The 8,016-nt window shown below is 37.1% G+C and overlaps 1 long non-coding RNA gene across 1 annotated transcript; it reads left to right on the plus strand.

Moving 5' to 3' along the window:
- The first annotated feature begins 1,801 nt into the window (after positions 1-1,801).
- LOC122353834 lies at positions 1,802-2,751 on the plus strand. Its single transcript, XR_006252061.1, has 3 exons — positions 1,802-1,867; positions 2,452-2,480; positions 2,589-2,751. It is a non-coding gene; the product is annotated as an uncharacterized LOC122353834 (long non-coding RNA).
- The last annotated feature ends 5,265 nt before the right edge of the window (positions 2,752-8,016 follow it).

Consider the following 8,016-nt stretch of genomic DNA (forward strand, 5'->3'; position numbering starts at 1 on the left):
CACGTAAAGATGATAAATCCACAAATAACTGCAATTGCAGGTTCTAAACCGAGATAGTGGCAAAGAGGCAAACCTTACAGAATGTAGTTTAATAGCACAAAATAAACATCAATGAACATTCTGAAGGTTATGATTGGTCAGATCGCCTGTCAATCCAGCTCCCTGTGAAGGGTCTATTTTGTACCAGAGAAAGCAAGACAATGTTAGTCTATCCATGTATTCCCTTGTATATTTAGAAACTTAAAAATCTCTTTATATGGTAAAGGTTTGTGAGGTTTTAATTAAAATACAAATAATGTATTCGCTAAACCAGTTTTTATCTTCTACATTGGCTCACCAAGAAGCTTGTGATAAGAACAAACATATACCAGAACCGGCTGTCACAGCAAACCACACAGCAAAACATAATTCATCAGACAATATTCACAACAACAGTCAGCGCTGGTGGCTTGCGAATAAAAATGATGTTCAAAACCACATCATATTTTAGGGCGATCCTAAAGCCATCACCACCCTTACCATCTCCGGCTGGTTGGGATGATAAATGGCTTTAATAAGTCTGTAGCTTCAGGATACACTACAGGGAAGTGAAAGTAAAACAGCTTATGTGTGTTCATGTTTTGGAGATTTACATATAGTGTTTTTTTTAATCATGTGTAGACTAGCCCAAACTCTTAGTGACAGACATACAGAGGAAATGATTTCTTCTCTTAAATATTTGTGTCACTGAAATCATGTTCATAAAATAACAGAAAGTGCAATGGGATTTATGAAATGCTTCGTCTGAATGTCTTTAGGACACATTCTGCACTTTTGTAGTGTTTTCTGTGGGGTTTTTTTCCTCTCTCCTTCAGTCCACTTACAGTAAATGACTATTTCCTACACTCTTTCTGACCCTTAAAGTAAACAAGTTTTTCTGCTAGTGCACTTTTATAAACAATCTCTTTAGATAAACTTTTGTAAATAATCTAATTTTATCTAACCTTGTACCAGGGGAATTAATATCGTTATGTTTTCTTTTTATAATCATCAAAGTTATTCGAGATAAAACATGATATAAAAAATAAACATATAAAATACTCACAAAGAAAAAATGCAGGTTGATTTGATGCTAAAAGTCACATAATGATGTTCATTTAATTGTACGATGATTCATTACATATCTACAATGGAAAATTGCGTTGTGTAGTCTCTTGTTTTCTAAGCATATTAATTATCAAATAAGCATAATAATATGTGCTTTTATAACCATTTCTAAGCATAATAATTATTGAACAATTGCAACTAACAACTTAATTCATGATGAGTTGACACTTCTCTTCAACTCTCTCTCTGTGTCGAAAAAGTTGCTAAATCTAGCAGCAAAACTGCTATATTGGCAGAACTGTACAAACAGGGGTGACTGCGAATAGCTAACAGTTATGTAGTCGTTCCTCCAGTAACTGGAGATCAATGTTCCCGAGAAGCTGCGAATTATTGTGGGTTTTGATCGCACAAGTATCGGCTGACAGTGCCATGCCACATTTTATTTCAAAGAGCTCGCTGTGACAATGGCTTCTGGTAATAATAGTATATGTTTCCCCTCCTGGAGAGGCCGTGAATGCTATCTCCCCACACCATCTCATTCCATCTAAGCCTCACACAAACCGCTGACATATCACACAAATACCTCCTTTATTAGCTGGCAGTGATTGTTTGCTGAATGGGAGAGTGGCCCCCAGGACCCCAGCAGACATTCCAGCACAGTGTTACACTTACATGACATAAAATGAAGGTATATTTCTGTGGAACAGGTCTGTACTGGCTGCTCCTGATTTCTCTCGCCAGGATGAGATCTGAACGGAGATGCTTACGTAGGGGCAAACCGGTGAATACCATTTTCCTCCAGATTACGTTATACTGTAATTCATTGTCAGTTACTGAGGATGGAAATTACAGTTTGTAAGGTGCACTGCAATCTTGTTTTTAGCCAAAATTTCAAAAAATTCTTAAATCAACAAGGATTTTCTAGACAAGTGAAAATTATAATCTCGTTTTCAGAAAAAACAACATACAAAAAAAGTCCAAATTAAGTGAGTAGGTAATGTAATCTGACTACTTTTTGAATGCTTTTAGATCAAATTCTTTGTTATTGACATCATGAAGTATTAACTATTTCTCACACTGATGAAAAGCTTTCCAAATGTACAGGCCTTGCGTGTCAAAGAAGCAAGTGCACAGCCATATTTAAGATTTTGTCTCAGAGCTTCCATTTTTGCGGTAGCTTTTTTGCATTGATGTTGATAAGTAGTTTTGAAATCTGATTACATAATCCAGATTACATTTAATCAGTTTCTGTCTAGAATGTTTTATCGGATTCTACTATTTTTTATAAATATTTTAAGATTAACACAACAGTAAATGTAACAAGATAAACTAACTAACTAAAGCTATTTTTTTTAACTGCATTAGGTTCCACTTGATGCTCTTCACTAAAAATGGTGAGTAGAATGTCATCTTCTCCCATCATTTAATTCCACATTAGTCAGCCAGTGTGGGAAGAGTTATTTAATTAACATTTCTCTCCTTGTGTCTCCATCTGACATCAGTACAGGCTGCCCAGCTGTGTTTTTCTGAAGAGAGAAGGACATGTACACAGTCTCCTCTGACCCAGGGCTGAACTGTGGAGGCAGCCAGTGGAGCTTCATGAAGCTCTGTTACTCAACTAACCTGAGCATGCAGAAATGACACAGAAAATTGTAGTATTATGGGCCAATCACATGAAACACATTCTTGTGTTCATAAACATTGGAATGGAGCAGAATACAGCAATTTCAGGATATATTTTTAAATGTTTTGACATAGCATCAAAAATGCTGAAAAAAATTAGGGTTGATGCTGCAACAAAAGGCGTCCATCACATGAATTTACTTTAAAAATTCATTAAAAGTAGAAATCGGACAGTGCAATACACAAACAGTCCTGTAGTAACAGTTAAATGCAGCATCTACAAAAACTATTTTTTTTGTTTTATTTCAAAGTTAAATATTCTGAGCACTTTATTCTATAGATGTAATTTAATATTTGAAGCCCTCTTCCAAGTGGAGATATAACTGTTCCAGCAAATGGTCAATTGAAGGTTTCAATCTAAATATCAACTTTCCATTCTTGAAGAAGCTGACCAAGCTGTCCAAACAATGATAGTGGGGGACAGCAACAAGCAACATGAGGCAACCCTGGGAAAGGGGAATGCGCCACTTGGAATAGGGGTAGAGGGAAACAGTTTTATTTTCCTTTGCCTCAGAAATATGAACTTGCTTCCCACATCTGTTTGCTTAAACTTGCTCCAGGTGCACAGATATACCAGGCCAGGACCATCATGATGACTTCACACAGTACACAAAATATCTTTCTAAGAAATCCATGAACAGATTAGCTACTCTTTTTTTTTAGTTCAGTTAATGATCACAAATATAATGAACAACTAAAAACGTTAAAATCATCTACTTGGTATTGGACTAAAATCTGCCTGTTCATTGTGTCAGAGTATCTCTATAGCCTACACAATTACTTTGCTTGTGCAACCTGAGCAATTGTATTATAGCACTTCAAAACTGGGTCCGATGCCTTACACTCTCTTTCTTGCTGTGCCAAAGTTGCCAGAACATCAAACAGACAAGTTGAAAGGTCATTGCCAAGTGTGTCACTCATGCCAAGAATTCAGCTCGTCAGTATTGTTGTTTCTTGAAAGAGCCTCTCATTTACCTGATATCCTGCAAACAATGTTGGAGACCTTGTGATATACATTACATACATATACTCTGTATTCTTGTCTACGGCTGCGATAGTATGAACGCAAAAGGTTGCCACTCCTTGAAATCATGCAGTTGAGCCAAACTCTTTTCCCTGAAGAATCTGCATCTTGTTGCTTGTTCGAACTTGTTTTCTGGAAGGAGCTTGACAGATCTGTGAGTTCATTGAAACAGTACTCAGCTGGTGTTGCCAGTTGAAATTACTAAGCCACGTAGTCAGAGTCATTATGCTATTCACCTCGCTTCTCAGTGTCATAAAGGTGACCTCGTATTGAACTGGTAGATGGAAGGCAGTGGTTTTAATCACTGATCCAGAATCCGTATTTGACAATCAATAAGTGATCCAAGTGTCCTACATAGAATGGCAGCTTACTTGGAAAAAATGGGGAAAAGAAATCTTCCTCTAATGGAAAGAACATCCAAACAGTTTGAAGAGTCACAGAAGTATTATGCAACGTTGGAATTTGTCATGTGTACTTGTTCTTGTTTCTCAGTAGACATGCATGATGAGACACATTTCAAGCCAGAGTTGATGATGCGTTAAGTTCTCAATAAGCCTCGCTCCGAGGTTTTCTTTGTCTTAGTGAGCAAACACTGCAATCATAAGCATCTTAAGGGATTAAATGTAGAGACGTACTTTTGGAAAACATCATTATTGAATTGTCATCCATAAATTGTATAACTTATAGGTTATATGGTTATTGTAGGTTACATGGTTGTGGAACACACAGCACTGAGACCCTGTAGTCTCCAATGTCTAGTATAACCAGAGTCATTACTGTACTATGAAATATGACTAGTCGGAGTTCAGACATATCGAACAGGTAAGCCCCAGAGCCAGGTAGGTCACATAACTCAAAGAGGAAAACATTGCTCATGTTTCCTGAGCACTCTTAAATCTCTGGGGTGTGGTGGTGGTGGTGGGGGGTGTACCAAAAAGAGGGCAGCAAAAGTCCCTTGAAGCCCTCTGGGCCTAGAAAGTCTTGGCTTGCTGTACTTATCATGCAGGACTCGGGTTAGACTGGTGCCTTTGGCGTTGAAATCAAACACTTGGCCTTGAACTAGGGTGAATTGTAGGTGATTCTTAAATAGCAATTATTGCTTGAATTTGTTAAGATGAATAATTAAGCTTTTTGCTTTGGGGCTTCTCATCAAGTATGCTGATAAAATGATCATTTTTAGCTTTATTTTTTGTCATAATGCTTTTATTGGAGATGCACTAAACCGGAATGCTCATTGCAAAAAGATTCATCTCGTAATAAGCCAAAAAAAGTTATTTAAGGCAATAAAGAGTAACCTTACAAGCATAAAACACCTGAGGTACTGTAGTATAGCTATTGATGTTCATAATGAAGTGATTTCTCTTGCATTTGTCATTGAATACCTTTTACGGCTGACTCAATTGCTATAAGTGATGCAGAGTTCATCTGTCATCAAACGGTTCAAAACACAGGCTTGCAACGGTTTGCGCTGTCACTACAGTCCTAATGTTTTTATTTCTTCTTTCAAGGAGACCATCAGAGATGATCGACTACATTCCTTTCACTAACTGTGCTCTTGTAGAGGTGATGAAAAAGAGTGAATTAATAATTCTAATTTGACCAGTAACACAGAGCTGACACCTTGTCATTTTTCACGCTTCGCCTTGCAGTATATTTTACACTTACCCCCCATTCTTGTTCTGACACTATCAATATTATTGCAATGCGTATTTGGACTTATTAAGGTTTATGGCACAACTTGTTTGACTTTGATGATAATCTACTCAAATCTGATGATCTCAATTCTCATTTCCAAATATTAAGAAAGGAAACATTGCAACCGCCCATTTATCTATTCATTTCATATACCACAAGCGGCAGTCAAACACCTTTAGATCATACAAACATGTAGATGAAAGGGATTCACACAAACCCCAATAAAAGCAACCAACATCCTCCTCTGTTTAGAACTTAAGGCACGGAAAGAGCAAATGTACACTTATCCCTGTGCTTTAGGCCACGGACATGGCTGCTTTACCGCCATAATCCTGCTATTATTTCTGTTCCTTTCTCTGAAAATTACAGTTTTCACCGCATTAAGTTGGAACTGCTCCCGTGCTGATGTATTCACTGCCTTCTTAGTCGTTTGGCCTCCAGTGCTCGGGTCGTCTTTGACTGGAGTCATTAACACATTCTTTACACATCTAAAGGGATGAAGCGAAGAAGCACACTTCAGCCTTTTAATGTACAAACAACTACCTCCACCTGGGTTGTGCGCTTTAAATATCCCACCAATATTGTTGCTCTATATTCCACAAATTGGGTTGAGTTACAAGTTGGCACAGGTCTGGGAAGACATACATGGAGTGTAATTTTAGACACATGCCACACATGATGAGGAGAGGCTAGCAGGGAGGGAGATCTGTAATTAAGAGCAGTTTGATGGTATTTCCTATAGCAACATGAGCGATCAGCTTCTTTGTAAAGCCTCGCGGGACCTCCTGTGTCGTACGCTTCATTCAAAGCTCAACACAACTTACAAACGTTGGAATGTGTCTTAAGTGAAAGTCCAAATCCCCTCCACCACCCAAACCTCCAAACAGACACACACAGAAAATAAAGAGATTACTTTGTATTGTGTACTAGTCATTTCAGTGCACGAATATTGTTAACCAAATTTACAGATTTGGGTAAGGCAATTTCTCTTGAATTTTAGTACACTTCTGATTCACTAAATTAAATATTTCCTATGTTAAATGGAATAGTTAGAAATAAAAAGAAATGAAACCATGCACAAGTGTGTTTCCAGCCATTAACAACAGCACTCTTATCAAACTTGAAGTTCGGGGCAGATTGGACATTGTCTGTCTGAATTGTAATAACTTCCAATTACGTGGCACAGCATAAATATTTGTGAGGCCGCCATGGACATGCCCTTCAACAAAAGATCTTCACTATTTAGAATCACAAAGGGCTTTAGATTGCACTTACCAAATATGGTGTTGATGTGTTTAAACCTCTAGGAGTAGTTATTTTAAATACAACTCCTGAAAATGGTAAAAAAAAAAAAAAAACTTGCAGAGAAAATTTACAATAACAAACATCCTGCATCCTTTTTCGAAGTTTCTGGCTTTTTACTGGTCCAGTTTTTTGTAGGTTTTGTTATGGTACATATGTCAACAGAATTTGGTACATGTATGTGAAACATATCTTAAGGGTCACTTTTTTATAGCTGGCACTATTAAGCTTTTTTGCCCCACCCACTTCTGAAAACTATATCAGATATGAAATTTTCACCATTAATTTAGGAGAAGAAACAATTTTATTAGGGAACTTGCACCACCGGTGCTCAGGCCCTAAAATCTTTTTGTTTGTTTGTTTTTTGTTTTTGTGAGCTGTTGATTTGCAGAAGAAGAATAAAAAAAAAAAGTTTCTCACCACTTTGAACTCATGGAAACAATTTCTTAATGACAGATCCTGCTCTAATTTTGCATATACAAGCCAGTCCTGTTGCATAATACATTTTTCTCTCTTATCCATGATCACAGGCTCAACTTTAATCTTCTGTTATTATACCAAACATCTAATATTGTGGTTCTATAGAGGTGAGATATATAGATTGTAACCATCTTTGTCTAATGTGACATGTAAAAAGAAGTCGTACAAAGGACTGTGATACTCCGGCACACATATGTGAAATAAAAGTCGTATTATGTTTGAGGAGCAATCTGCATTCTACACATATATGTTTGCAGTTCTCTTCACAAAGGAAGTCAAGAGTAAGACCACTAATCCTTTGTGAAAATACCATGAGTTGCCTTTGTCCCTCAGGCTCCGATACGAGACATAATTTGAGTAGACTTTTCTATATGTCCTTTTGTCAAGTTCTTCTTGAAATGAAAGGCTATATGACACCCTAATACTGTTTTTTTTCCCCTAATTACTATAGAAATGTATGGCTGTGCACCTGTTGAGCAACTATAGATTGTTTCCATACTCAATTTTGTGCTCTGCACAAAGAAAAGAATCAAAGAATCCTAATGCACAGTGTCAGATCTGTAATAACCACATCAACAGGATTAGAGTGACTGTAGGATATGGTCAAGCATTATATAGCAGTAATTACACCTGGTCAAATAGTAAATAGAAATTAACCGCTTCTGAGAATTCCAATTCTAACAAACATCACATTGTAACTTCAAGCATTTTTATCATCACATTTGTAAGTTTTACGGACCACCTTT

This window comes from Puntigrus tetrazona, chromosome 11 (assembly GCF_018831695.1).
Source record: "Puntigrus tetrazona isolate hp1 chromosome 11, ASM1883169v1, whole genome shotgun sequence".
NCBI classification, from domain to species: Eukaryota; Metazoa; Chordata; class Actinopteri; order Cypriniformes; family Cyprinidae; genus Puntigrus; species Puntigrus tetrazona.